Source organism: Eutrema salsugineum, unplaced genomic scaffold (genome assembly GCF_000478725.1).
Source record: "Eutrema salsugineum unplaced genomic scaffold, Eutsalg1_0 scaffold_17, whole genome shotgun sequence".
Lineage (NCBI taxonomy): Eukaryota > Viridiplantae > Streptophyta > Magnoliopsida > Brassicales > Brassicaceae > Eutrema > Eutrema salsugineum.
Window position 1 is genome coordinate 1,937,285 of NW_006256852.1, and position 27,899 is coordinate 1,965,183.

Here is a 27,899-nt window from a genome sequence, read left to right on the forward strand (position 1 = left end):
TTTGCATGCATTTCTATTGGGCAATCAGAGTGTGGGGACAATGTTATCTTTAATTTGTGGGAAATTCGTGGATATATTTCCCACGCATTTCCGACGGATTTATAAAATATGTCGAAAATAAATTTTAAGTTAAATCCGTCAGAATTCCGTGCATAATTTCCTACAACATTCTGACAGATTCAGGGTAATTTTGGGGTTCAGAATTTTAAATTTAGTGATATGATAAAGATATTTCTAATTTACGTGTTTACTTCAAACAAAATGTTAACTCAACAAAAATAAACATTATAAAGAAATTTTTTTTTCACAACACCAACTTATACAATTTTATACTAAACCCTATACCTTATATTATATATACTTAAACTAACACTTCCACATTCTTCATAAACTTAAACTTAAACTACCAAATGATTATTTTTTCAATTCAAAAGACATTGTACCAATATATATACTTTAGACAATGTTTGACAAGGGTTTCCATGAAATTATTTATTAATCTTATATTCTAAACATAAATTCTAGTGTTTCGTAGGAAATCCGTCAGAACAATTTCGACAAAATTCTGACGATATTTAAGGTCGGACATTTAAAATGCGATAAACGTGTTAAATAGAACAGTTCGTCGGAAATCCGTAGGACGTGTCCCACGGATTTCTGACGGAAATATAACATTTAATTTTTAAATCATAATTTATAGGAATCGTCGGAAATCCGTAGGAAATTTCCTACGAAATTCCGACGAAGATAGACTTGCTATATTATCGGTCCTATTTTACAAATCCGTCGGAATTTCGTAGGAAGTTTCTTACGGATTTCCGATGGATATATAATAATATTTAATTTTAAAATCATAATTTATAAAAAAATATCACAATGATATATGTTTTTTTATCATAAAGTACAGGTTATATAAAATATATATTACTGGTCCAAAATATATAATATTACATTGTAAATTACATGGACTACTATGTCTCTGAATCCGATGATGAGTAATCTGATCTTGATGAATCACAATCTTCCCCAAATTCATCAATTTCTTCCTCTGACTCCTCAAATACCCTATCATCCACATCTACAGTGAAATCTACGACAAGATCAACTTCAAGTGAATGCTCAACCGAACTTAAACCTACAGAGCCTTGTTGGAGCGGTTCATGTTCAGAAATCCCATGTACCCGACCTCTAGGGTTTATTGATGTCACTGTAATCCATGGATCTTGCTTATTTTTTATTCGAGGATAGGAAATATAGCATACCTACACCATGTCATTTAAAGTTAATTAATTTATATTATTTTATATAAATGTTAAATTCTAACAAATAATAGTAAACGAATAAAATGAACCTGGTCCGCTTAGGAAGCAAGTATAAATGGATCATATTTATGGAGTCGTCTTCTGCTATGTATTGATGTAACACCAAATTGGTCATGACGCACACCGTGTCCAACGACTGGATTGTACCAATCGCATAAAAATGCAACGCATCTCAGGCCGAGCATTCCCGGATATTTAACATCCAAAATCTCTCTTAGGACACCATAATATACAAAATCACCAGATTGAGTAGATACACCATAATCTGAAGTTAATCTGCTCCTACCATCCTGAAGAATCTTAAAAGCGTAGCCTCGTGTGCTATACATTACGTGTGATTGTACGGAAGATAGTGGAAAACATACTAATTCATCTAACCACGTTGGAAATGATCGACCATTAGCTTTCTCTGTCGTAACCTGCAAGAGAGAGTTGCATATAATTTAATAAAATTATTAAATTGATAATAAAAATCAATGTTATTAAAAACTTACATAATTTCTCAACCAACGTGAGAATTCTTCCTGTTTGAGTTCGATCAACTCATCCTCTGTTTTGTCTGGATATGCAAAACGTTGATACGCCATATAAATCCTGGCAGAATACGCCATATAAAAAAACTAAGAAATATATACAACTAAAAACTCAATTATAAGCAACAACTCGGTCTAATATAATAGATACCTCTCATATTCTTGAACTTCTTCGCAGTTTGTGAGAATATACATTTGCAAATGATCTCGCTCCTGTGTTGAAAGCCTTCGTTTCTTACCTTTTCCACTGAGTCGTCCAATTTGTAAGAAAATATTGGGAACGATGACCGGATAAAAAGGTAGTTCACCGCCATCATCATGTCGAGTTGGTTTACGACTCTTTGTTTTGACCTCTTTTGTAAAGTAATACTCAGCAAAATTTGAAGTTTCTTCATTAATGCTTTGTGCTACAATAGAACCCTCCACTCTGCTCAAATTTTTAACTTTTTTTTTAAATGAAACATATACCGTTCAAAGGGATACATCCAACGGTATTGAACAGGTCCCCCAAGTTCTGCTTCTCGAGGGAGATGAATTGGTAGATGTTCCATAACATCAAAGAATGAAGGAGGAAATATTTTCTCTAAATTGCAAAGTATTACAGGTATATTGCTCGCAAGATTCCGGATACCATCCGATGTCAAAGATCGTGTGCATATATCTCGAAAAAAGGCACCAATCCCTACAAAGTATTAAAAAGTAATTAGATCTTAGAAAAATTAGTGTATATATATATATACAAATAAAATAATAAATTTAATATAATTAGTATACCTGCAATTGCTTCATGGACATTACGTGGTAGAAGACCCGCAAATGCAAATGGAAGATAATCTTCCGTGTGTTATCCAACCAGATAACATGCCATATGCTGGAAAATCGCTAATGGTCCACATCAGTACTGACCGCATGGTAAAATTCTGCTGACAAGAAACATCAAACGCTTCAACACCATGTTTCCATAACATTTGTAACTCATAAATCAGTGGCTGCAAAAACACATCAAATGCTCTCTTTGGATGCTCTGGTCCAGGAACGAGAATGGTAAGGAACAAAAACTCTCGTTTCATGCATAGAGATGGTGGCAAATTATAAGGTGTTACAATTACTGGCCACAACGAATACTGTCTTCCATGCTTTCCAAACGGGTTGAAACCATCCGTATATAATCCAAGATATATGTTCCTTGCCTCATACGCAAAAGTGGGATAAATGGATTGAAAATGTTTCCATGCTTTTGTATCTGAGGGATGAGCAATTTCTCCATCCGAGGTGTGCTCTGCATGCCATCTCATTGCACTTGCCGTACGCTCTGATTGATATAACCTCTTCAGTCTCTCTGTTAACGATAAGTACCACATTCGTATATGTGGGACTCGCACTCTTCCCCATGTATCCTTATACCGAGACATGCAACAAAAATAACATGTTGAACGGTCTACAGTCTCTCTCCAATATAGCATACAGTTATCGATGCACACATCTATCATCTGATACGGCAATCCAAGACCACGAACAAGTTTCTCTATTTCATAATATGATGCTGGTGCAAGATTATTTTCCGGTAAAATGTCTTTCACAAAATCAGCTATTGCATCCACACATTCCTCGCTCAAATTAAAATCCGTCTTTATACCCATCATCCTAGTTGCAGCTGATAAAGGGGAATGTCTATCTCTACAACCAGCATACAACGGATTTTTAGCAGCGTCCAACATATCAAAGAACCTCCGAGCTTCTAAATTAGGTTCTTCTGGTCTATTTGCATACTCCGCAGTTGATGGTATAATTTCACGAAATGCATCATTCACCATCTGAACGTGACCAACGTTTCTCATTTCAACATGACCTACATCTTCTACTTCTATTGCAGGTTCTTCTAAACTATCTCCGATATATTGTTCACTAGTATTAGCATAATTAACCATTGAATCATTTTCTCCATGATAGTACCAAACTTTGTAACCCGGTACAAACCCATTATAATACAGGTGTGACCATACTTCGTCTATTATGACTGATATACGATTCTGACAATTAGTACATGGACAATATATTTTACCAGATTTTTTTGGCTTTTTTTTGCATACTCGCAAATGCCATGAATTGTTGTATCCCTTGTTTGTATTCTTCCGTAATAAGACCCGTACCTGGAATTTGATAAGGCTTATCCATCCATGATCGAAAATAATTATAAGAAACTGAAGAAGACATTATAGATAGATTTTTTATCTATGTTCAAAAACACATGCACTTGAGCAATTAAATACCCGCTTCCGCAACTGTTCTGCGACTAGGACCAAATTGGTCAAACAAATTGATTTAATATCAATTTTTAATCAATTAAAATTATTAAATTTTTAACTGTTAACCAAGCCTTTGAGCATTTGAGAAAGCTCACTTGATAATTTTTTGAGCAAGTGTGAATATTTATAGATCACTTTAGTTATCCTTCTCCTTTTTGCCAGCCGATGTGGGATAAATGTAACATAGTTGTCAGAAATCCGTCGGAATTCCATCAGAACTGGTCCGACGATATTTGTCGTCGGAAAGTCTTTGGACATTTCCGACCGAACTCTTACGGAAAATGACGGACATGAATATCCATCTAAAATTCGTCACATTTTTGTCGGAATTTTTACTGATGGAATTTGTCCTCGAAAAGTTGTCGGAAATTTCCGACGAATTACCTACGAATTATATTCCGTCGGAAATATCCGACGGATTTCCGACGCATATCATTTTCGTCAAAACCTCGTCATAAATCCGTCGATAATTTCCGACGGAATATTACCGTGGGAAATTCCGTCGGAAATGACCTTGTTTTCTTGTAGTATCTGGTGTTGAAGTTACCATTGCTTGCTGCATCAAGTGCCATCTGATACCTCCAGCCAATACCTCTGAAGAAGATACCCAGCAACTGCACATCGCTGCAGCCATGATGAGGGCAGTCTCGCTGGTACGATTTGAATCGCACCCAAGAAGCTTTGAACGCTTCAGTAGGTTCCTGAGAGAAAGTCAAAATTTTTGTCCTCAACTCCTCAGACCTAGCATCGTCGAAGAAGTTGTGCAGGAAGGCGTTCCTGGTCTCTTCCCAAGTAGTGAGTGATCCTGGCTCCAACTGCTTCAACCAGTTAGCTGCTTCTCCAGCAAGAGAATAAGGAAACAGCTTGCAGAGGAGGAAATCATTGGACACTCCATTGTATTTGATGCTGGTGACCAAGTCCTCAACCTCTCGATGTGATCCATAGGGTGCTCATGAGAGTGGCCATGGAAAGGATGCTGACCCACAAGAGTGTAGTACACAGGCTTCAGCTCAAAATCGTTTCTTTGAAACGCAGGGGCGCGAATCGCAGAACGATTTGCATAGAACTGCTCAGGCCTGTTGTAATCTCCAAGCGTTCGTCCACGACCAGCTGCAAGTGCAGGTTCCCTCACATTCCGATCCTCTGGAACGTTCCTCTGTTGTGGAACGATCACAGCATTCCCACGCGGTGCAGGTGGTGGATTCTGGTCAACAACATCCACTGGTAAAGGTGCTGGTGGAATGATGTTGCCACCTCCATCAAGCCTTTGGCCTCTCGCATTGCACACATGACCCTCTTGGTCTCTCCAGATTCCATCATCATCACGAACAAGTCCATTGGCGTTTTCCATCATTGCCGGATCTCTTGCTTTCCTGTTCGTTCGCTCTAACTCAGCTAGCTCTTCGTTGCTCAAATTCACTAGCGGGATGTCCTTGTTGCTTCTGGTTCCACGAGTATGCATAAACCTAAAACACCAAAAACAAAGAGAGAAAACGAAATAAGTAAACTAGGTTATAAAAAGAAAGGTGTCGCGCGACACCACACTAAGTCGAAAAAAACTTAGTCGAAACTCAAAAACTAGGTTTAATGGCGAAATCAAGTCCCCGGCAACGGCGCCAAAACTTGATCTGCTCAAAGTTTAATCCCTAAGCTACTCTGCAAGAGCACAGATGTGCAGTTGTAGTATCTAGGGGTCGAACCACAGAGACAAGAGATCACTCAATAAACCTTGTGTAGATGGAGTTACGCTAAGCCGAAATATGCGAAACAAATAGCTATGCGACAAAATTAAATAAAGCAGCAATGAAAACGGTTCTCAGTTCATTAACTATCACTTATAACAATTCGAGGCACTCCAAATCGAGGAAAGATGATGGTCTTGAACATCTTAAGAACCACTGAAGAATCGTTGGTGGGACTGGCAATGGCTTCGACCCACTTTGAAACATAATCAACAGCAACCAGGATGTACTTGTTCCCATAAGAAGAGGGAAAAGGACCCATGAAATCGATACCCCAGCAGTTGAATACCTCAACCTCAAGGATGAAATTCTGTGGCATCTCATGTCTTTTGCTGATCTTTCCTCTCCTCTGACAAGCATCGCACTGCGAGATGAAAGCATGCGCGTCGCGAAACATGGTAGGCCACCAGAAGCCTACTTGAAGAACCTTAGACACTGTTTTGAATGTTGCAAAGTTTCCAGCATATTCAGATCCATGACAATGAAACAGCACCTCTGGAACTTCTGACTCTGCAATGCATCTTCTGTAAATCCCATCAGAACAGTGCTTGTACAGATATGGCTCATCCCAGTGGTATCTTCGCAGCTCTCTCAGGAACTTCTTCTTTGCATAGCCCTTAAAGTTCTCAGGCTCAGCCTCTGCAGCGAGATAATTGGCAATATCAGCATACCAAGGACGTTGGGTGGCAGATACAGCAGCTGAACTGATCTCAGGAAGTTTGCTTCGAATTTGAGAGGTCTCTGTGTTCGGCTGAGCAAGGTGACGCGCGACACCAGTGGTGGTGTCGCTCGACACTAACGTTTCTCCAATTCGAAAAACCTGCAATTCTTCGTCAAACCTATTCTGGAACTCGGTTTCTACATAGTATACATTCTCTTCTGGCAGTAAATCGTCTATGGGTATGTCGTCTTCAGCCCTGATGCGTGAGAGATGATCTGCCACACCATTCTCCACACCTTTCTTGTCTTTGACCTCAATATCGAACTCCTGAAGAAGTAACACCCATCGCAGTAATCTTGGCTTTGCATCCTTCTTCTGCATCAAGTATTTGAGTGCAGAATGATCTGTGTGCACAATCATCTTCGATCCCACAAGGTATGGTCGAAATTTCTCAAAGGCAAAGACCACAGCCAACAGCTCCTTCTCAGTGGTAGCATAATTCCTCTGAGCATCATCCAGAGTTCGACTGGCATAGTAGACTGCATGAAGCTTTTTGTCCTTCTTCTGTCCTAGAACAGCACCAACAGCAAAATCACTAGCATCACACATCACCTCAAAAGGCAAATTCCAGTCAGGAGGCTGCACGATAGGGGCGCTTATCAGAGCATGTTTGATCTGTTCGAACGCAGCAAGACACTCATCTGAGAACTCAAACTTAGCATCCTTGCATAGCAGAGCAGTGAGAGGACGTGCAATCTTGCTGAAATCCTTGATGAAGCGACGATAGAACCCTGCATGACCCAGAAAGCTTCTAACCGATTTCGCAGAATCAGGTGGTGGCAAGCTTGTCATGACGTCAATCTTCGCACGATCAACCTCGATACCAGCTGCAGAAACCTTGTGCCCAAGCACAATCCCATCTCTGACCATAAAGTGACACTTTTCCCAGTTGAGGACCAAGTGTTTCTCTTCACAGCGAGCAAGAACTTTGCAGAGATTATCCAGACAGTCCTTAAAAGATGATCCGTAAACTGAGAAATCATCCATAAAGACCTCCATGAAATCCTCAATCATGTCAGTGAAGATGGACATCATACATCTCTGAAACGTCGCAGGAGCATTACAGAGTCCAAAGGGCATCCTGCGATATGCGAAAGTGCCGTATGGACATGTAAAGGTGGTCTTCTCTTGATCATCTGGGTGGATAGGGATCTGGAAAATTCCTGAGTACACATCGAGGAAGCAGTAGTAGGGATGGCTTGCAAGTCTCTCCAGCATCTGATCAATAAAGGGCAATGGGAAGTGATCTTTCCTGGTCGCTGCATTCAGCTTCCTGTAATCGATGCACATCCTGTCTCCAGTCATTGTGCGCGTTGGAATCAGCTCATCCTTGTCATTCTTCACAACTGTAACCCCTCCTTTCTTAGGAACCACTTGCACAGGACTCACCCAAGCACTATCTGAAATTGGATAGATGATTCCAGCTTCCAGTAGCTTCATGATCTCATTTTTGACGACGTCTTTCAAGTTAGGGTTCAGCCTGCGCTGGTGTTCGATCGATGACTTCGACTCATCCTCCAGGTGGATTCGGTGCATGCACAAGTCTGGTGAGATACCTGAAATATCATCAAGAGAATAGCCAAAAGTTTTGCGATGCTTGCGCAGCTTGCTCAGTAGTAAGGTAACCTCAGCATTGTTCAAAGAAGAGTTGATAATGACTGGATAAGTAGAATTAGAGCCCAGGAATGCGTACCTTAGTCCTGCAGGGAGTTGTTTGAACTCAATCTTAGGAGCTTTCTCCTCACTCCAGTCGGATAACTGCTTCACCTTCGCAGGAGCCTCAAGCTGTTCAATCTGCGATGCTAGCTGCATCACATGCTCGCTGGAGTCCAACATCTTCGAGTAAGATGCTGAAATTTCGTCCAAGTGTTCAGCTTCAGATGCAGACGTGGTCAGAGCTCTCTCAAGTGGGTCTGTAGGCAGCATCTCATGGAAAACCTCCTCAGCAAACTCTGTGAGAGTGTCGACATAGAAAGTCTGACCATCGATGGTGGGCTTCTTCATCAGCTTGTCCATGTCAAAGTTCATCACCAGATCTCCAACATTCAGAGCAATCCTGCCTTTCCTGACATCGTTGATACCACCTGCTGTAGCTAGAAAAGGTCTCCCAAGGATAAGAGGATCCTTAGGCTCCTCTCCATACTCCAGAACCACAAAGTCAGTCGGTATCATGCAGTCTCCAACCTTGATTGGAACATCTTCTAGCACCCCTTCAGGTGTCCTTGTCGAACGATCAGCTAGGATGAGGGAGATCCTTGTTGGCTTGAAATCAGTCATGCCGAGATTGACAGCTACCGAATAAGGCATGAGGTTAACACTTGAACCCAGATCACACAGCGATCTCTTGAATCTCTCTGTGAAGATAGAGCAATCCAAGACAAAGCTTCCTGGATCAGACAACTTTTCTGGAATTCGGTTCTGAATCACTGCACTGACTTGCTCAGATATCATCATCACCCCTTGTTCATGGCTGAGATTATTGGTCACCATTCGCTTCACATAACGTCTGATAACAGGAGTGATCTTTACAGCATCAACCAAAGGTATCTCAATCACAAGCTTTTCCATCAAAGCTTTGCATCGTGCATCATCAAGCTCTTGCTTGGACTTCCTAGGGCTCCTTGGGTAAGGAACTTTAGGTCTGTAGGCCTTCTCCTCTGCAGATTTCGGATTCGGAACATCAACAGCTTCGCTCTGCAATTGGTGACGCGCGACACTAGTGGTGGTGTCGCTCGTCACCGGCTCTGCAATCTCAGGAACTGCTTCAGAATCTTCTAAATCCACGACTTCAGGTGCAGGAGGCGTCTTCGTGGGCTCAGAACTCAGATTTTTACCACTCCTTAACGTGATAGCACTGCAGTGATGCCTTGGATTGGTGTCAGTCTTCCCAGGAAGAAAACCCTCTTGCCTTTTAACAGAACCTGCAGTTTGGGCTACCTGCGTATCGAGCTGCTTGACATGGGTGTTCAGAGCTTCGATTTTTCCATTCAGATCGAGGTAGAGAGCATCCATCTTCCCATTAAAGTCCACGGTGAGCTTCTGCTGACCTTCCAGAATCTGTTCCAGCATAGACTTCATCTCATTGTCAGGATTTTGAGGTTGAGATGAAGGAGTGCTGTAGTTTCTGGAAAAACTGTTGTTGGAAAAAGGTTTCTGGTACTGAGGCTTAGGCGTGTAACCAGAGAAGTTCTGATTACTGTTGAAGGTACTCCTCTGATTGTTTCCACTGTAATTTCCACTGTAGCTTCTGTTACCTTGCTGATTACCAAACCTCTGACCCTGAAATCCTGATCCATTGACAAAGTTGACATCCTCTTCCTCAGCTCCATCCTCAGGTTCAAAACTCTCCACCTCCTGTGCGAATCTGACCGATTTCTTACCCACTAAAAGGCTTTGCACAGAATCGAGTTTAGCTTTCACCTCAGCGATCTGCGATCTATCCATGTTCCCAGCTTGCTTCTTTCGCTCTAGATCTGCATTCTTGGTGCTATTGCTGGATGCCAAATTTTTGATGAGCCCAACAGCTTCTTCTGGGTATCTGGTGTTGAAGTTACCATTGCTTGCTGCATCAAGTGCCATCTGATACCTCCAGTCGATACCTCTGAAGAAGATACCCAGCAACTGCACATCGCTGAAGCCATGATGAGGGCAGTCTCGCTGGTACGATTTGAATCGCACCCAAGAAGCTTTGAACGCTTCAGTAGGTTCCTGAGAGAAAGTCGAAATTTTCGTCCTCAACTCCTCAGACCTAGCATCGTCGAAGAAGTTGTGCAGGAAGGCGTTCCTGGTCTCTTCCCAAGTAGTGAGTGATCCTGGCTCCAACTGCTTCAACCAGTTAGCTGCTTCTCCAGCAAGAGAATAAGGAAACAGCTTGCAGAGGAGGAAATCATTGGACACTCCATTGTATTTGATGCTGGTGACCAAGTGACAAGCGACACCGAAGGTGGTGTCGCTCGACACCAGCCTCTGTTTCACCGGCAACGGCGCCAAAACTTGATCTGCTCAAAGTTTAATCCCTAAGCTACTCTGCAAGAGCACAGATGTGCAGTTGTAGTATCTAGGGATCTAACCACAGAGACAAGAGATCACTCAATAAACCTTGTGTAGATGGAGTTACGCTAAGCCGAAATATGCGAAACAAATAGCTATGCGACAGAATTAAATAAAGCAGCAATGAAAACGGTTGTAAATTCGATGTGATGAAGGATAGGTCTAGGGCGTTTTTCAGGAGATCAATGAATGCGAATCAACTTTACTAATCAGGGTTCAGTTATAAGCACGGTTCTTGAACTCGAAACACAGAATTATAATTAACCAACTTCCGTTGTGAGAATTATCTAAGTTAAAATCCTAGAATTCCAAATTCCTTTGCAAATCTTACAGATTTAAACCAGCCTTAATGCACAAGTTCGATATGTTCACAAAGTATCTAAACCAAATTCCTTTGCGAATAGCTACTTTGCTCAACCTAGGTTCTTTCCAGTTATTCAATTACACTTCCGTGTCAATTAAGCAACCTAAGATCTAAGTTCTAGGTGATCAATCCAGAATTAGCTTGAAGAACAACCTAAGGTGAAGAACAATTAGATATGAACCCTAACTAGCAAGTTAATCAAACATTCAAAGAAAACCCTAATTAACCCTAAACCTAACAGGTGATCTACTCAGACATGGTTATTGAAACAACAAACATGATGAATAGAAAGCAATAGATTAAATCGAAATAGATAAAGGGGTTCGAAATCTTCTCTCTAAAAGAACAGAGTACAGACTTGTCTCCCCAAGCTCAGAAATCGCAAAAGCCGAAAACTCAGAGTATCTCTCTCTCAAAAATCTAAGGTTCTCGTAAAAAGGGAATAAAAATCCTATATATATCTCTAAGACACGTCTTGGGCTTCCTTGAAAACGTTTGGGCCCAACTCCTTCTTCAAATAGGAAACAAAATCGCCTTTTCCTTATTTCTCTAACAAGTGTCGAGCGTCACTCTCCATGGTGTCGAGTGTCACTAAAGCACAAAATCCATTCTTGACGAATTTGATCCTGATTAAGCTCCAAAGTGCTCCAAAGTTTCCAGTTAAGCTCCAAACGTACCTATGACCTGAAAAGACTCCAAAAAGCTCGAAAGACACTAAAAAGACTCTATAAATAAGACCTATACCATGGTTAAAAACCAGAAAAAAACATGATATATCAACGATCGACTTAGTCGAAGAGCAACGCGAACAAGCGCTCCTCCGAATACAGAACTAGCTGCAACTCGCATCTCGCTACTACAACAAAGAAGTCAAAGGTCGTCATTTCGAAGATGGCGACAACGTCTTTGGCAAAGTCTACCAAAATACCGAAGAAAAGAATGTCGGATAGTTTGGTGCAAACTGAGAAGGACCTTACCAAATCATGAAGGTCGTCAAACCAGGAGTCTACCAACTCCTGAAGATGGACGGAACCCCGATCCCGAGGTCGTGGAACGCCATGAATCTCAAATGCTACCACTATTTGTTCGATTAACTTCGATCTAAAAAAAAGCCTCTGAACTACTAAGTTCGAAAAGATCACCTATTATACTTAGAACTACGAATGGTTTGATCCATTTTTAAGGGTACGTAGACAGCTCTTCACCGAGTCCAGCTATAACATCAATAAAATTTTATTAAGTTAAAGTCTTGAGACATTTGAGTTCGTACTTACGAGATACCGAACTCAAATTATATCACATCGACTTCCTGGCCAGTTGTTCGATAAGCATTCCACATGAATGCAAACTCAAAAACCCGAGATCCATCTCGCAAACACCCCCATGGTGCCATGGTAAAATCCACATTATAAAGCCAGGGCTAGTCCCGCAATAAAATTCCTAAGTCACCAAGAACAATAAGCTGAGCCCATCTCTCACACTCAGGTTCGACTTAGGAGACCTTGAGTTCGTATCATGCGTTTACAAGGATTCGATTACTCGTCCTTCCAGTATGATAAAGCTCACTTGGGTCCTCCAGGCCGAGCTCTTAAAGCTTGCACCAAACGCTGAACTCCTCAGATTCGCTCCGTAAGCCGAGTTCTCAACACTCGCAAATGTAAGCCGAGTCAACGCAACTTGCCATAAAGATAGATATAAATAAGTTCAGACCGAGCTAAAGCATCGGTCTAAGATTCCTGAGTTCATCCTCACACTTAGCATAATTTTTGAAACAAATTCTTGCGAGTGCAAAAGCAACTAGAATAGATAGCTAAAGTAACGATAAAGCCCACCGAGGGCAAAATATTTAACACAAAAGCCCACCGAGGGCAAAGAAAAGTGTACTGAGTACAACAAAACCCATCAAGGGCAATTGAGTTCGATGACGTAGAGAATCAAGCGGTCTTCGAAGCAGCTGCTTGCTCGGCATTAATCATGTCCTCGTTCGACCATGTCGGAAGACACCTCGTAGAGCCCATTTTTCTTCAGATTCTTGATAAAGCCAAGGACTCCGGTGAGCTAGTTCACTACGAGGTAAGGCTTGCGAGCTCGGTCAGCATCATCCAAGCTTCGGATAACCTTCTCCAAACGTTCACAAGCATGAACCTTCTTAGCCCGTTCTCGCTTGCGAGCCACCATCCCTTGCAACCGTTGCTTGAACTCCTGGGACAAGACATTCTGAGCCTCACTCAGTTCGGCTTTCACAGTTGATATATTCATAAAATGCATCATTCAGTGTACATATTTAAGTCTAAATCATGTCTTATTTCATGCATTTTAGGTCTTAAGCATTAATTTAGGACTTAATAGCTTGCATTATGTCCAAAAGAGTTTTGCATGGTTTGGAGTGTTAAACATGTGCTTTTGGAGCTTATTCGGAGTGGAGAAAGTGAACTAGGTGGAGAAATGGTGTTGAAATGATCAAAAATGGTGAAAGAGGGCAATATGGAGTTTCTCTGCAAAAGACTTTACCTATGTTCGATGTTTCTCGGCTAAAATCCATAGCGCAGACAGCATCTCTCGGCCAAAAACCGTACCGGCTGCTTAAGCTTCTCGCCAAAAATCTCCGGTGCAGATACATTTCACATATCACGTTACCGAAAGGCTTTCCCGGTCGATTCAGCTTCCTGGTTCTTCAGAAAAGATCAAGAAAATTGCGTCAAGATTCCAGAAAAGTTAGAATCAACGCATTTGGAGCAACGATCTGAAAGATATGGTCACCGGAAGACGAATCTGTCTCGCATTCATTCCGGAGCAATCTAATACGCCTCAAAGATGTCGTTACCGCAAAGCCTTCCCTTCCGATCTGGCTTCCGGGGTCTTCATTAAAGTTTGAGAGCATTGAATCTAGTTTCCAGAACGCTTATAATAAAGAGATTTGGAGCTGTGAGCTGGGAGATATAGCAATTGGAAGAAAGACAATTCTAGAAGCCAATTTGGACCCGTGCAATGCACTTCAAAAATCAACCCTCCGGGAACCCTTGCTCTCCGAGGATAGAGTTGGTATCTTCACTAAAGTTCGAGATTATTGAGTCATATTTCGTGTGGACTTGATCTTGTGTAATTTAGAGTTGTGAGCTAAGAGTTCCGGGAAGCGGAAGACATGCATGTCTGATCGGGTTTCAAGAGATGCGCTTGTACCAAGTGTGTTCATTCACCTCGGCACATCCACACCGAGGCTATTTTTACGAATATTTTTGGCAACCCCTCGATAATTTACCTCGCCCAAATCCATACCAAATCATTCTCTGTTGAAGATGCAAAGCTGAAAACGTAACTGCCAAAACCACCCTCGGCTAGAACACCTCGGTACAGGTTAGGCCAAGGCACTATATCCGAATGAAAGGGGAGCTACCTCGACCAAAGACCTCGCCATACCACACACCGAGGTGTCCTGTTACGTGCTCAAACTCACAAACAACTTTCTCCAAGGTTTCAAATCCAAGAAAGATCAAAGCACAAAGATCATGCAAGATTCAAGATGTGTTCTTCATGCATCAGCCAAGATTCACCACTACCTCGCCATAAAGACCTCGGAATGGAACTTTCCCAGGCTGAGGTAGTCACCCAGCAACCCATGAAGACCGGGTCAGTACCCGGTTTGTTCTGGATTGACCTGGTTCGGTTCACTTAAGTATAAATACCATTTTGGGGGAAAAACCTGAATCATCTTTCATTCTATCTTAGTTCCATCTTTGTTTTCTCCTCTTTAGTTAAAAACGAGTTTTTTAATAGATACTGAAGGAATTAATCAATCTAAAGCTGTTTTCTTATCATCTCATCTTCTTATCTTTGCTCCTAATTATGTTTAACATCATCTCTTGTAAAAGATTAGATGTGTTAAATATGATTAGTGAGTAGTCTTCTTTTAAGCTTCTAGGTGTGTAGATTAGGGTGTCTTGATGTTTGATTTATGATTTTTAGGTTCTAGATTCTCATTTCCTTTCCTTAATTAGCTGCTCTTAATGCTAGATCTCTCATTATAAGCTTGATCTAGAACTTAGGCATTTCTCTACCCACAAGATGTTTGATGAAATGCTTGAATAAGCTAAGCTAAGGGATTATGTTAATTGAACCACATGGGAATGTCTGTTTGATGCATAAATGACATATTAGAACTGTCTCTTAATGTTTATTGATTCATATTTCACAAGTGCGAATTTGGTTTGAAAGTGGATTAGTATAAAGATTAATGCTTTCATGAGAGGATTAGTCTAGTTTAGAGTTCTAAGTTAATTGGATTTGAGATCATGTGATGCTTGTTATATCTTTATGTGTAAGATTCAGTCTTTCTTAATAAGAAGCTGTCTGGTCATTATTAAACGTGAAACTTTATGCATGTTGATTGCTTATTCACTAATGGAAATTAGTCTTGATTAAGTAACTTGCAAAGGGATTTCTATCATGTGAATGAATTAATCTGTTTGTGAAATCTAGACTAAAGAGTAACAAGTGTTGCATTGCTTGCTTAGCATCATGAATCAACATTGAAAGCACCCTAATCAATGATCACATCTAGATGTTTAGCTTTATCTTATTTTGAATTTGAGTCTTTGTTTTGTTTGTCTTGTTGCTTGTTCTTAGCTACTGCTTGTTCTTTGTTTGTTTCATGTTTTAGATCATCTTGGTTACCAATCATTCACTTGTTAGACTTGGATTAAGATAGTTCCATATAGTTCTAGTGTCTAGATAATCTCCATTTGGATTGACCCTCAAGTGCTACAACACAAGAGGTTAATTTACCTTAGTAGGCTAAAAACCTACTATCAATTTGGCACCGTTTCCAATTGGGGAGTTATTCTAGCATTAGGACTTTAGATTTTCTTGATATCAAGTCATTGGTTTCTTTTGTTTTACTGAGCTTTTATTTTCACCATGTTAATGTATATCACTAAGAGCATGCATCTCTTTGAGATCATGAATTTTCTCTTTTTCATTATTACTAACTTGTCTTCCTTGATTCTCTTGAGCTTTGAATGGTACCAAATTCACAAGAAGAGAAATAGAAAGACAAGTTCTATTGAGCTGTTGGAGATGGACGTCCCCAAGAGCATTAAGTTCCAAAACCTTAACAAAAGCCACAACTTCAAGCACTGCCTCCAACACTGACCCAAGCTCCAAAGAAAAAGCCAACAATTGGAAGCCGTGACACTCCTTGTTGTCATGGAAAGAGGTATGGAATCCACCCTCCTCCAATTGAAGCTGAGGCTTATGAGATCAAAGCAAGCTTGGTTAGGTTGATTCAAGACTCTAAGTTCTTGGGGTTAGGAATGGAGAACCCCATATGATCATTTGGACTCCTTTGAGAGGTTGTGTGACACATTTAGGACTGGAGGAGTGCCCCAAGACAGTATCAAGCTCATCTTGTTCCCATTTTCACTTGGAGAAAAGGCAAGCAAATGGGAGAAAGCATTACCATCACACTTGGTCAATTCTTGGGATGATTGCAAGATGATCTTTCTTCAAAGGTTTTATCCCATACAAAGGATTGTCCAAGGTAGGAAAGACATCTTGGGCTTCAAACAAAGAATCCATGAGACCTTTGATGAAGCATGGGAGAGACTTAAAGGCTACACTAGAGATTGTCCTCATCATGGGTTCCAACAAGAAGCTATCCTTAGTATCTTCTATTGGGGAGTTTATATAGAGCATAAACAGACATTGGATGTAGCTAGCAATGGGCGTTTTGCAAATCTTACCATAGAACAAGGAGAGCTACTTGTTGAGAATTTGGCCAAGAGTAATGAAAGATACAAAGAGCTTGATATTGAAGATTGTGAGCTTTGTTTTCAGCAGGAGTCTGTTCCACAAGGGCAAGTTGCTTCAAAGCCTCAAGAAATGGAGTTGAACAGCATGTTCCAACAACTTCTCAAGGGACAAGATGAGATCACAACAAGAGTAAAGAGTTCCTACAATGATCTCCATAATAGAATAGAGAGTTTAACCTCTCAAGTGAATCACATGTAGATCAAAGATCATGAAGCTGCTATAAAGGAGATAGAACGCCTACTCTATAGTCCACAAGAAGACATTGCTCTTAGAGATATTTCTTTACAAGACAATGAGGACATTGAGAAACTCAGTGGGGAGGTGACCCTTGGAACTGAAGTTTTTGCTATAAAAGACGTCCATGGAGCTTCTAGAGACAATTTTCAGATTGTTGCTGAAGAGAAGGCCAAGCAAAAGCTCAAGAAAGAAGAAAAATCTAGTGAGCCGTCAGCCTATGTGCCTCCAAGTCTCTGTGATGAGTTTCAACACTTTGAGAAGAAGTATGTGGGGACTTGTGGAATGAAAGAGAAGGATCAGCCTTTTGATGCTTGTGAGAAAACGAAAGAACACCAAAGAGAGCTTGAACTTGAGTTCATTGATGGTGAGAAGTTCTTTAGTGATGATGAGGATTGCTTGGAACTTCAATCTTCTACACCAATGAGGAAAGAAGTGTCTTGCAAAGTGGTTCAATACAAAGGTGAAAGGCCTAAGTCTAAGAAGAAGAAACCTAAAGAAGCTGACTCTCCTACCTTTGCCAAGAAGAAACCAAGCAAGGACAAAGAGGAAGAAACTTTGCTAGAAAAATCCTCCACTATCACTCTCATTACATCGACTCATCAAGATGGAGTGATTGAGTATAAGATCAAGTGCAGAGGAGGGTCTAAGCCATTTGCAAAGGTCATAGCAGTTCTCACTCAAGAGCTGAAGGAAAAAGGTCAAGATGGGATTGTGAAGCTCATGAGGAAAGTGGTGAGGCTTGAATTCAAAGAAAATGCAGGGAGTTCTTCTACTCTCTCTCTCTCTCTATAACTAAGCAAAAGGTATGGAAAGTCAAACTTAGTGACTTAAAACAAAGTGAATTTGGGAGACATTCCCATGTCTATCATTGTATATGCTCTTTTTATTTGATTTCCAGTTTTAATTCTATGTTTTGGGAACCTTTTGATCTTTTTGTTAAGTGTGTGCAAGGTTATTCAATGGTCTAAGGGTTGAGACGTGTTGGACAGAGACCAAGGACGTGCATCAGCTAGTCTATGGTGATGATTGAGTCTCCATCCCCATCTCCAATTCCCTAAAAAGTAATACTCCAAACCTGTACATAGCATTCAAGCATCTCGTTTTTCATTTTTTTTAGTTTATCTTTTTCATGTTTGTTTATCCTCTTTCTCATGTTTTTATTACACAGAGACTGTGTAATTTAAGTGTGGGAGAGGGATTTTATGTTTACTAATCATTTTTTCTTTGATCTTATTTTCTATTTTAGAGTCTTGAGTCTCATTTGATCATGCATAGCATCTATTTGCATAGAACAACCAAAAAAAATGAAAATTTTGTAAATTTTTACACAAAAAAATGTTCATTTAGATGTATTCACATTTTTAGGATTGATTCTAGTTGCATAATCATATAAGTCTGCATCATTTGCATGGGAGTAATGATAGATTTCTTTGAGAGAGCATCATCTTAAGAGTTTAGTTCATGGCCATAGTTATTAGTTCTTTGATGCTTGCAAGTGATGAAATGTGTGACATTGTTTAGACCTTGATTAAAGCAAACTTTGAATTGAATTCAGCCTTAGCAAGTGGAACCTTTAATCTGATTTTGAAATATCTTTTGATGCCTATTTAAGATGAACTTGTGGATATTTATACATATTTGAGCTAGAAACTCATTTTTACCACTCTTTTCCTTAACTCAAATAGCTGATTCAATACTTTGGATCAGTTTCCACACCCTGAACCCAACCTTCCTTCAAGCCAAATATTTGTGAGTGTTGAGAGGCCACCTTGGATCAAACTTAGCATAAAGTGTTAGGTTTAGAGCGACAAGGATAAGCCTCATGGTGTTTAGTTCCATCATCAAGGAACTAAGAGGTCTTGGCAAGGATTGAGTGTGAGGGAATGGTTTGTTGGTGAGAGCTTCAAAGAGAGATGTGTGGAAAGTTTAGAGTGATGAGAGCTAGGGATGAAAAAGAAAGAAAATGGATTGGGGTCTAGTGTTCAAAGGAAAGAAAGCTCTGGTGTTTCAAAAAGGAAAGTCCAGCCTCTAAGTGAAAGGAAAGAAATAAAAGAAGTCAAAATGCTCAAGTGTCTAAAGAGATAAGAGAAGAGGCCAGAAAGTGCTAAGTGAAAGAGAGCTAAGTGTAAAGTTTAGACCCCAATGCCAGTGTTTGTAAATGAAAACTGAATCCCCTAGTTAGAGAAAAAAATGAGTGAAAAGAGAAGTGTGAGGCTCATGAGTGAGGAGAGAAATGTGAGACTTTGGGTTAAAGGCATCTTAGGTATTGGGGTGAGATGAGTTCTTGCCCTTGTATGCATCAGTTGCTTTTTACCTTTAGCCTTCTGCCAAATTTTGATCATTCAAAGAGAGATCCCTTGCTGCATTGAACTCATAAACATTGAATGAGATCATCTTTGTCTCATAACCTCATCCCTTAGCCAAAAAAGTTCATTTGAATAAGCATCATTTGATCCACATGGTTACAACTCAATGAATGTTAAAAGGCTGAATGATAAGAATGCTTGTGTAGGTCGGAGTTTGAACTTGTTGCATCCAAAGTATTCAATGTATTGCATCGTAAAATTAGTAACTAGGACCATGAGCTTGAATTTTTTTGATGATCAACTCTCTCTCTTTAAAGAAATGTGAACTCTCAAACTCACAACCTCTCTCTAATTTTTTCTTTTTGCTTGAGGACAAGCAAGGATAAGTGTGGGGGGTTGATATATTCATAAAATGCATCATTCAGTGTACATATTTAAGTCCAAATCATGTCTTATTTCATGCATTTTAGGTCCTTAAGCATTAATTTATGACTTAGGAGCTTGCATTAGATCCAAAAGAGTTTTGCATGGTTTGGAGTGTTAAACAGGTGCTTTTGGAGCTTATTTGGAGTGGAGAAAGTGAACCTGGTGGAGAAATTGTGTAGAAATGATCAAAAATGGTGAAAGAGGGCAATATGGAGTTTCTCGACAAAAGACTACCTCTGGTCGATGTTTCTCGGCTAAAATCCATACAGCGGGCAGGATCACTCGGTCAAAACATGTACCGGCTGCTTAAGCTTCTCGGCCAAAAATCTCCAATGCAGATACATTTCACAGATCACGTTACCGGAAGGCTTTTCTGGCTGGTTCAGATTCCGGGGTCTTCAGAAAAGATCAAGATAATTGAGTCAAGATTCCGGAACAGTTGGAATCAATGCATTTGAAGCAACGATCTGAAAGATATGGTCACCGGAATACAAACCTATCTTGTATTCATTCCGGAGCAATCCAATACGCTTCAAAGACGTTGTTACCGGGAAGCCTTCCCTTCTGATCTGGCTTCTGCGGACTGCATGACAGTTTGAGAGCATTGCATCTAGTTTCCAGAACGCTTGGAATAAGGAAATTTTGAGCTGTGAGCTGGGATATATTTCAATCAGAAGAAAGATATGTCTAGAAGCCAATTTGGATCCGTGCTATGTACTTCAAAGATCAACCCTCCGGAAACCCTTGCTTACTCCGGATGGAGTTGGTTTCTTCACCAAAGTTCGCGCTTATTGATTCATCTTTCATGTGGACTTGATCCTGTGTAATTTGGAGTTGTGAGCTAAGAGTTTCGGGAAGCGGAAGACAAGCATGTCTGATCGGGTTCCAAGAGATGCGCATGTACCAAGTGTGTTCATTCACCTCGGCATGGGAGCCTCAGCACAGCCACACCGAGGCTGTTTTTACGAAGATTTTTGGCAACCCCTCGATAATTTAGCTTGCCCAAATCAATACCAAAGCATTCTATGTTGAAGATGCAAAGCTGAAAACGTAACTGCCAAAACCACCCTCGGCAAGAACACCTCGGTACAGGTTAGGCCAAGGCACTATATCCGAATGAAAGGGGAGCTACCTCGACCAAAGACCTTGCCATACCACACACCGAGGTGTCCTGTTACGTGCTCAAACTCACAAAAAACTTGCTCCTAGGTTTCAAATCCAAGAAATATCAAAGCACAAAGATCATGCAAGATTCAAGATGTGTTCTTCATGCATCAGCCAAGACTCACCACTACCTCGCCATAAAGACCTCGGAATGGAACTTTCCCAGGCTGAGGTAGTCACCCAGCAACCCATGAAGACCGGGTGAGTACCCGGTTTGTTCTGGATTGACCTGGTTCGGTTCACTTAAGTATAAATACCATTTTGGGGGAAAAACCTGAATCATCTTTCATTCTATCTTAGTTCCATCTTTGTTTTCTTTTCCTCTTTAGTTAAAAACGAGTTTTTAAATAGATATCTGAAGGAATTAATCAATCTAAAGCTGTTTCTTATCATCTCATCTTCTTATCTTTGCTCCTAATCATGTTTAACATCATCTCTTGCAAAAGATTAGGTGTGTTAAGTATGATAAGTGAGTAGTCTTCTTTTAAGCTTCTAGGTGTGTAGATTAGGGTGTTTTTGATTTATGACTGTCAGGTTCTAGATTCTCATTTCCTTTTCTTAATTAGCTGCTCTTAATGCTAGATCTCTCATTATAAGCTTGATCTAGAACTTAGGCATTTCTCCACCCACAAGATGTTTGATGAAATGCTTGAATAAGCTAAGCTAAGGGATTATGTTAATTGAACCACATGGGAATGTCTGTTTGATGCATAAATGACATATTAGAACTGTCTCTTAATGTTTATTGATTCATATTTCACAAATGCGAATTTGGTTTGAAAGTGGATTTGTATAAAGATTAATGCTTTCATGAGAGGATTAGTCTAGTGTAGAGTTCTAAGTTAATTGGATTTGAGATCATGTGATGCTTGTTATATCTTTCTGTGTAAGATTCAGTCTTTCTTAATAAGAAGCTGTGTGGTCATTATTAGACTTGAAACTTTATGCATGTTGATTGCTTATTCACTAATGGAAATTAGTCTTGATTAAGTAACTTGCAAAGGGATTTCTACCATGTGAATGAATTAATCTGTTTGTGAAATCTAGACTAAAGAGTAACAAGTGTTGCATTGCTTGCTTAGCATCATGAATCAACATTGAAAGCACCCTAATCAATGATCACATCTAGAGGTTTAGCTTTATCTTATTTTGAATTTGAGTCTTTGTTTTGTTTGTCTTGTTGCTTGTTCTTAGTTACTGCTTGTTCTTGTTTGTTTAATGTTTTAGATCATTTTGGTTACCAATCATTCACTTGTTAGACTTGGATTAAGATAGTTCCATATAGTTCTAGTGTCTAGATAATCTCCATTTGGATTGACCCTCAAGTGCAACAAAACAAGAGGTTAATTGACCTTAGTAGGCTAAAAACCTATTATCAACAGCTTTGAGCTTGGTACTCTCCTGCTTCAGCAATTCGACCGTGTTGTGGAGCTCATCGTTTATCTGGAGCTCGGTAGTGAGCCGCTTCTCGGCCTCGCCAATTCGCAGTTCCAGCTCCTGAACTTTCACTTATTCCTCATACAATGAAAATTCGTAGCCAGTGATCAAGGTGTTGGTCTGGCTAACGAGCTACAAACAACAAGGAAAAGAAAGGTCAGAGATCGTAAGAGAAATACTTAGAATGAATAAGTAAAATTGAATCCTTACTACGGCGGTTGTGTGAGCAATCCTCTTGTACAAATTGGGATATCGCAGCTCGGCAACCTTCAGCATATTGGGCACTTCACCAGAGATCTTACGGTAGAGATTGGCGCAAACCTCAGCATTGTCCTCAGGAGGGGACCTCCTCATCGTACATCAACTGGACTTTGGACCTTTTAGCCGGCTCGGATTGGGGTGAGTCCTCGGTACAGTTCCGATCTTGCCTCTTTCGAGCATTCGATGGCTCGGGCTGGTTCTGACGAATCGCAAGCTCTGACGCTGTGAGGACCGTGGAATTGAGGTCGGCATCAGTATGTTGAATCTAAGGAGTGTCTTCTGTCCTTTTAACCTTCTTCGAAGACTTCCGCTTATTCGCCTTTTTCTGACCAGCCTGATCAGGAGATTTCGGAACTGGAGGCACCTCGTCAACCTTTGGTTCGACCCCCTCGGTAGTGGGAATAAGGTCTTGAGTTGCCTCGTTTGGCTGATCATCATCAAACAAGCTCGGGATTTCGTCGAGTGAAAGCATCTCTGAAGGCTTTGGTTTTGATCGTTTAGTCCGCGGCCTCGGGGCTGATCGCTTAGGAGGAGGACGCGGTTTCTTGGGTTTAGCTCAGCTTTTTGGTTTAAGAAGTTTTGGTTCCTTTACTGAAAAAGAGTAAAGGAAAAATAACAATGAGTTTGGTTTTTTGACGTATCACAGCTTTGAAAGAAGAAAGTGTTTAAGTATCGCGTACCAGATTTCCGAGCACGGCGTTGTTGAATGTCTTCCCACGCTTCTGGCCAGTGACGTTTGTCGGCCTCGCTAAACTCTGTTTGAAACTCTGTCATGAGGCTGGAGTTAAGAAGAACACTTGGGAGATACCGACCTGCACAAACAACCAAACGAGGTTAAAAAGGCAGATACAAACTAAGTAAAAGAAAAATGAGATCGTCTAAAGCTACCGATCGGAATCCGCCACTCCGACTGGATTGGTATATCAATCTCGCTAATGGTGAGGTCGTTATTCTCAAGAAAGAAATAGTGCGACTCCCAGTCGTTGTATTTACTGGACTTCACGCCAGTAACGATGTCTCGCTGGGGCTTGGCATTAGCCTAAAAGAACCAATCATTCGTCGGATGCAGGTTGACCAAAAAAAGATCCTCAAAAAGTTGATTGGTTGGATCTTGGTTCAGCTCGGCGCACAGAGACTGGTACCCCGTGTAGTTCGTCACCGATGCCGGCATCATCTGCGAGAGAGCTACACCTTGTCGGTTGCAGTAGCCTAATAAATGAGATGGGATCGGAAGCGTCAATCCGCATAAGGTGAAGTAGTCCAGACATACGCAGATGAAGTCTTTGGGAGCATCCCATGGGCGATCTCCGGCATCAGGAGCAATATAGGTTGCGGTTTCTGTGAGTCTGCATGCTTCAAGAGCAGTGTGGATCATCTCGGGAGAGCAGGAAGATGCGGGCACATCTCAAGGACTGACGGTCCTCCGAGCTGGTGATGGTGCAGAGGCGACATCCACTGCTTGGACTTTGACGTCGACCTCGGCATCGTCTCTTTCATCAAGGTTTCCTCCCTTGAGTTCGTTAACCTCCTCGACCTCTTTGTTGTCGTCGAAGTCGAGATCTTTGTCATCAGCTTTTGGAGCAACTTGGGCCTCTGTTTTTCTAGTCTCATTCACCAACTGTTCAGGCGGCTTGATTGTCGATTTAGGTCGGCTACTTCCAGCGCCCCCCCCCCCCCCCCCCCAACCTAGAGTTCTTACGAACCAAGTTCGGGGGATTATTGGCCGACTTAGAGTTCTGTGATGAAGTGCTAGGTTCGGAGGGTTCACGAAGATCTTGGGGAAGGATTTGATTAGAAGAGACGTCGTTTGAAGAAGAATTAGAAGACATTTTAGATCGGGAAGTGAGGTCGGAGGAAGAAAAGTTGAAGGACAGGAAGAACATGATGAAGATGGATCGGAAAGTTTGAAGATAGATCGGAAAGTCTGAAGATTGATCGGAAAAATTCGAGAAGTATGGCGGAGAGAATTAAAAAATTTAACAAGCAAAAACTATAGAGAGAAGCAAATCTAGAGAGAAGAGAGAGCGGCATACCTTTTATCTGTTGAAGCAGAAATAAGGAATGCGAAGTGAACTTTGTGTTATAAAGCAACAGTGGGAATCGTGGTTTTTCGATTTTCGCAACACTCCGGATTTCATGCGCTACATTAAATTATGGTTTTGAAACACCCGGGAAAGTGAATCGACTGGGTCTGCCGAGCTCAATTAGTTACCTAATTTTGAAATCAAACTCGAATGACTTCGACAAAAAGTAACCCCTTTCGCTGAACTGAGGGGGGGAGGGGGGGCTAACTGTTGGAGGTGAAAACCGCACCCCCAGTTTTCTGGGATGAACCTGGCCCATGAACGCGGAGTTGGTCGGAACTTCTCAAGGAATCGAGAAAGTTCTTAAGATCGGATGAAAAAGGAAACTTCCGAATGAAAAATAAAACTCTCGAGAGAAAAGGAAAGTCCTCTCAATCCCATATCGAGGAGATTCTCGCGAAGACCGTTTTAGAGCACATATATAAGGGAAGAGAAATCGACACCAAAAGACACAATGAACTCAGTTGTATTTTTCTGATCTGATATTAATAAACCAAACTTTGATCTTAATTACTGTTTTGCCCCTTTGTGTGATATCACATATCAACAGCCGTGGCGGGCTCTCCTTCCATGTTGAGGTCGTTCATGATGTTGCGTACTCGTAATAGAGTACGGAGTTGACTGAGCTCAGCAATTTGAGCTGTCATCTGGTTAAAGCGGTCGTCACTCCGTTTAGTGATGGACTCCAGTTGTGCATTGAATGCCTGTAGAAGCAAGTCCGCACTGACAGCTCCAACGATGGAGTTTGTTGGGGGAGTTCGTCCATTCTCAGCCCCCGTGGTGATACCGGTGCTGGTATTTGTAGGGTTCTCCATGGTTCCCTCTTCAAGAGGTCGGTTGTCACCGTTGTTTTATTGGGTTTCTCCAGTTTTCCTCTTCGAGAGGTTGGTTATCTGTTATGATTCCAGGATTTCCCCTGTTTCCTGCTCCACGGGTTTGGTTATCGCCGTTTGGAGTATCGACGAGGTCGGGCAAACTTGTCATTTCCGATCTGAAGTATTTCATGCTAGGATCTAAAAAACTGTTTTTGTTTTTCAAAATCTCCGGCAACGGCGCCAATTGTTGATATGCAATATCACAAATATCACACAAAGGAGTAAAATGGTAATATAGATCGAAGTTCAGTTTTTATTGATATAAGATCGGAGAAAATACAACTGAGTTTGTTTATAAGCAGGTTACAAACGAACTAGGACTAAGGATTTAGAGTGTCTTTAGCTCTCAATTTCTAGGTCTCTCGGGATTCTTCTGTGTCTTATTGGTAGCGAATCCTCTCCTTTTTATATGTGATCTAAGTTGGTCTTAGATGAGGTCTCTTTTCGATATGAGATCTTAGAGAGTTTTCTTTTCTCTAAGTCGAAGGTAAAAACTTTTCTTATTCTTTTAGGGAGTTTTTACCGACTTTATGTTCATGGGCCTAGGTCTGCTTGGAAGTTCGCTCAACCCAATTCTCTCGGTATTTCACCATCGTTAACCGGGCTTAATTGTGCTGATTTTGGTTTGTACCGGAGAACACTAAGAAAACCAAGGATGGGGTTTTCACCACCAACAGTTTATGAAAAAATTATTACCAAAAATAAATAAATAAATAAGTACTAGTTAACTTTTCCGCGCCTTGCGCGGACTGCTATAATTTCTATTCAATTGTTTGAAAATCTAATAGTAGTTTGGATTCATTTGTTTTTTATTTTGAGTATATTTGTTTGTTAGATTTCCTTGCATTTTAATATTGGAAGACATGATCGTAGAAAAAGTATAGAATAGAAGAGAGTATATAAAAATATAGTACAAGTATCCAAATAATTTAGTTTAAATAGTTTTGGGATTTAGGATCATTGCTCTATGTATTTTAGACATAATTTTTTGAAATACCGTATAAACTTATTCAATTTTGATCACTGTTTTATGTGTTTTAAACATCACAAATATTATCATTCCATAAGTTAGATATATATATTTTATTTTTTATTAAGTTTTTTGTTAGAATTTTTTTAAAAATTTTCAGTTTCTTTTTTTTAAAACGACATTTCATTATTTTTTAAATAGTTTCCATTTTTTGTTTCTTTTAACATTTTTGTTAGATTTTTTCTAAATTTCGGAAACACAAGAAATGGTAAACATTAAGAGATATAGATTTCATTTTTTTATTAAAAAAAACGTTTTTGTTTTTTTTTTTAATTTTGGTTATATATAATTTTAAAAACGGTTTGATTGACTATGAAATTAAACATTAAACCATAATAATTTAAACCGGTTTGTTTTAAGTTTTTTTTACACTATCATCAGATAAAAACTAATAAAAAATGATACATAATTGCAAAATATGCCTAAACGATTTTTTTTACAGTCGATTCATTCTGAAGCTAACACATAAGCGAAAAGCTGTAAAACTCGCTGTAAACGTGACACATAAGCAAATCACTACACAAAGTATATAGATTTGAACTTGGTCAGCCCACATAACTTATCCCATTTGGACAATTTGGCTGCTTTTGACATCGTCGTAACACTTCATCAGCACAGAGTCAAGTAGACGGGCGTTAGCCTAAAGATTATTTAGGTCAGAACTATGTTTATTCGTGGTGGTGTACGTTTTTATAATTTTTCTATTATTATAAGCGAAGTTTTTTAAACTTGATTTAGGAATACGTACAGAACTCTATTCCTGATATACGTTTAGGACGTTGTCCCTTTAAAGTAATCCATCCGAATAATTGGATGTTGCTTCTATGAGTTGGGAACATGGTATGCACTTCTCGCAGACATCGTTTACCTTTTGTTTTGTTAATTAATTTCTAGTTCAGATTATTGATTAGGCCAAACGTGGAACCAACCAATTTGCGGTCTCCTCTGTAAATTATAAGCCAATCAATTTAAAAAAAAAAAAAAAAAAAAAAAAAAAAAACTGTATGAGTTAGTTATACTGAAATTCAAACACATTATTGTGGTTAAGTGAAATTGCTCAAAAATGAACTATGATTGTTATGTCTGAACTCAAAATTCAATATTATATTGTTGTTGCATTTGTTATATATTTCTGTTACCCTCACTTATTCTCTATGTTCTGTGACTTCCGATTATTCGGAATCAGTTGTTCCGATGCTAAGGAAAATCTAAGTTTTCTTAGACTTATATTGA

General features: G+C 40.2%; 2 non-coding genes across 2 annotated transcripts; one reads left to right on the forward strand and one right to left on the reverse strand.

The window, feature by feature from the left end:
• The first annotated feature begins 10,258 nt into the window (after window positions 1–10,258).
• Window positions 10,259–10,365, forward strand: LOC112087643. Its single transcript, XR_002900189.1, has one exon. It is a non-coding gene; the product is annotated as a small nucleolar RNA R71 (small nucleolar RNA).
• Window positions 10,366–16,571: 6,206 nt separating this feature from the next.
• On the reverse strand, window positions 16,572–16,677 carry LOC112087690. Its single transcript, XR_002900235.1, has one exon. It is a non-coding gene; the product is annotated as a small nucleolar RNA R71 (small nucleolar RNA).
• Between the last annotated feature and the right edge of the window lie 11,222 nt (window positions 16,678–27,899).